The sequence below is a fragment of the Octodon degus genome, unplaced genomic scaffold (assembly GCF_000260255.1).
Source record: "Octodon degus isolate 3935 unplaced genomic scaffold, OctDeg1.0 scaffold02110, whole genome shotgun sequence".
NCBI classification, from domain to species: Eukaryota; Metazoa; Chordata; class Mammalia; order Rodentia; family Octodontidae; genus Octodon; species Octodon degus.
The window spans coordinates 1,855-5,633 of record NW_004526686.1 but is presented as its reverse complement, the minus strand read 5'-3'; the positions used below and the strand labels follow the sequence as shown (position 1 = coordinate 5,633).

Here is a 3,779-nt window from a genome sequence, read left to right as displayed (position 1 = left end):
GGGGAAAAAGCTCTCAGAAGACCTACGATAGGACATGGCACACCTTTGTCTTTGGTCCAGCGGCACAAGGAAGCAAGTCTTGACTAATGATGAGACAAGAGATCCCTCCATCCTGTGATCAGTGGCAGAAGCATGCTAATGGCCTTGGGTGAGACAAGGGGACACCACCTGCACTGTGATCAGCAGGCAAAGGACTTTGGCTGGCTCCAGACAAGAGCCATCCAATTGCACTATGACCAACTCATGTAAGAGGAGTCAGTGGCATGGCCAAGATCAGCCCTACACTCATTGGTAATCCTACTACAGACTTGGTGGAATTATTCAATACAGATTACAGCTCTCACTAAGGAATTAACAATGAACAGGGGACATCAGATGAATTTTTAATAAACTTTTCCTATTTTTATTTATTTTTCTTTGGGGGAGAAGGGTATTTTGGGTTTTGACTTTAATGCTTGATTCCTTTTCTCCATCCTGACTCTTTCTGCAATGGTCTTTCTGTATTCTTTGATATGTGCTGATGAGTGAACAGTCTTTAGTCTTTCTGGTTTGCCTCAATATTCTTTTGCTGTCTCCTTCATTCTATCTTTTCTGCCATCATATCCAACTTCCCAAAGAAAGGTGATCATCCTTAGTCCTTGAGTCTTGCTTCTGCTATATTTCTCTTTAGCTATTACTCTGTATTGTCCCCCTCCTTCTTAAATTTCCCTTCCCTACAGGATAAAATCACCCTACCAAGGGGAAACACACTGTTTAAAAATTACTGGTCTATATTAGACATTGTTAGATAACTATAGATCTTGCTCCTGTGGTTAGAGATGCCAAATTAGCAGTTACCATAGATTATCAGTTTCTAGGCTGTACTTGAAGATATTGCTATTCTTTATTTTTTTTATTAAATCGGTTTATTTATCTATCTATCTATCTATCTATCTATTTATTTGGTACAGGGTCTCTCTATGCAGCTTGGACTCATAGTGATCCTCCTATCTCAGCCTCCCCAGTGCTGAGATTATAGGTGTGCACCACCACACCATTTCAGGGCCAGCAAGCCTGGGGTCCCAGGGCCAGCATGGTATGTGGTACCAGGGATTGAACCCATGTCCTTGAACTTGCCAGGCAGGTGCTTAGACTGTGAAGCTATCTCCCCAGTCTGTTATTCTTAATTGTACTACCTTAGCCAAATTGCCATACTTGCTGTAATTAGTTGTTCATCCTTGCATGATAACACTGTAATAATGTGGCATCATAATCGTGGTCCAGTGCTACAGGACTGGGTGCCAAGCCAAACAGACAGCAGCTCTTCATCCCTAATAAAGTGAGAAGACAGTGTCTTAGGACAGACACAAAGACCAACAGCCAGCTAAACGTAGAAGACATTTCAGAGAAATAGACATTCCCTAAGGAAGCTTTAATACCAGCAGTATAGCTCCCTAATTTAAGAAAAATACAAACAATGATGCAGACAACAAACTAAAATTTAAATAATAGAAAATGAGAAGACACAAAAGAAAAATGCAATCCCAGACTTCCAGTTGTAAAGACTTCTTTTGTGAAAAATGCCTACCAAAATATACTGTGTTCTTCTATCAGATTGCCAAATGTGAGGGTTGCAAACAGCAGGGTAAAGTTAGTGAGTCCTTGAAAAACTGAGGTGAAATAAAACATGTATGTAACCTGCTTTGTATCTTGATGTTCTAAAATCAGCAAAGTGTATGTGACCCACCTTCACAAAATAGTTCAGCAAGTATTTCCATTGTTCAAGCTGCTCCCACAGAGCCCCCATCTCTCAGAAAACACTCAATTCTGGTCATAACTGTCATATAATTAGCAAATGCTGCTGTTGCACAGTGAATTCTAACAGTATTCTATAAGGTGAAGTTCCAACAATAACCACAAAAATCACTGGGAATGCAAGTACACAGATGCCTTGAAACTGCCCCCTTCCCAACTTCCAAGGCTTTTAAAAAACAAAGAGCTATTGTCCAAAGCCATTACATGACTAAAACTACTTCCTGCAAACCACATACCCAAAACAAAGAATGTCAGACAGAAGACACTCCAAGTCAACCCCAGTTTAATGTGGTGCCAGTTCCTGTGCCAGTGTTTGTGCCTCTAGCTCTCTTTTGAATTCCAGTTCCAATGCCTGTCCCTGAGCTTGTTCCATCCTCAATGAATAATGACGACAGAATCACTGAAAGTATTGACAACATGAAGGAAAAGTTTCTCACACATCCATTTGAAGTTGATCTCCTTGAGATGGCAGAAATGATTGCATAAGATGAGGAGAAGGAGAAGACTCCATCCCAGGGAGGATCTCAAACTTCTGAATAAGAACCCTTTCTAGACCCCAAAATATTTTTTTTTAAAGGAAGGAAAGGTTTATTTAGCTCACAGTTACTGGAGGTTTCAGTCCATACTCAGCTGGGTCCAATGCAGAGCAGCACAGAGCAGAAAGCAAACTTTCATGGCGGCGGCAAAGAGCAAGCATCCCAAAATATTTTTAAAAGACCAAGGAAATACATACAACAGTGATCTTGAATCAGAGGCAGTATCTACTCCACATATCTGGTAGGAAGAATAGAATCATTATGCCTTAAAGTCAAATGCTGTGCAAGAAGCTGATTTAGAACTGAAGCAGTTCTCAAAGGAGGAAACAAAACAGGATGTTGAAGCATAGTATCCATCAGAATCCTTTGACCCACTTAATAAAAAACAGGGAATCCAAGCACATTTCTGAACAAGACAGTGACACAGAGATGGCTTCCCCTAACCCAGACAGAGAGGATGGAAGAAGTCTATAGTGGCTGTGGAGCCCAGGAGTCTTAATCAAGGAGAATTTCAGTGGTGTTCAGTATCTGGGATGACACTGAAATACATGTATGAGGTAAATGGCTGGAAGAACTGAGTTCAGTGGGAAAATGCCAAGGAAGAACAGGTGGATATAAAGTGTGGAGGAGGTGAACATATCTCATCCAGCCCATGTTCTGACCCCTTAGAAAATGCTGAAGCCCAGGTAATCTCTCAAGAATCTTCACAGACAGGCTATAGAGTCTGCCCTGTCAAGCTGAAGGAAGATATTTTGTTCTTTTCTTTTGCTGAGTTGAGTTTGGGCTTATGCCAGTTTATCCAAGAGGTACAGAGACCAAATGGTTTTAAAAAAATGATCCAGACAGTATCTTACATTTGTGCTTTTCAATTCAGCAGTACCTGTTTGAAAATGGTAAGATAGATAACATTTTTACTGAGACCTCTTCCAGATTTATGATTGATCTTACCAAACTTCTGAAAATATGGGAACCCACAATACTTCCTAATGGTTTTATTTTATTATTTTTTTTTTATGGAACAGGGCATTGAACTCAGGCCCTTGCGCTTTCCAGGCAAGCACTTATTCTACTGAGCTAGCTCTCCAACCCCTAATGGTTTTATGTTCTCTCATATTCAAGAAGATTATTTGTGGGAATGCAAACAGCTGAGCACTTATTTGCCAATTGTCCTCTTAAATACTCTCCTTCTTTTTCAGTACCAAACACTTTCAGATAAAGAATGAGCACTTGAAATTTTCCTTTCCCCATCTGATGAGATGGGCCAGAACTTTAAAATGGAGTACCAAGAAGACATAGCCAGGGTTCTTCCCACCTTTACAAAGCAAGAGTCAGAGCTGGATAAACTAACTGTTGGAAGAAGGAAGTGAAGTGAAGATCATGAGGTTCCAGTGGGAGTGGAGATCACAGAGAATACTGACAACCACTGAGATGTCTGGTTTCACTTTATGA

At 40.5% G+C, this 3,779-nt stretch overlaps 1 pseudogene; it reads left to right on the top strand.

Annotated features, from left to right (window-relative positions):
- The first annotated feature begins 1,515 nt into the window (after positions 1-1,515).
- Positions 1,516-3,771, top strand: LOC101586527 (annotated as a pseudogene).
- The last annotated feature ends 8 nt before the right edge of the window (positions 3,772-3,779 follow it).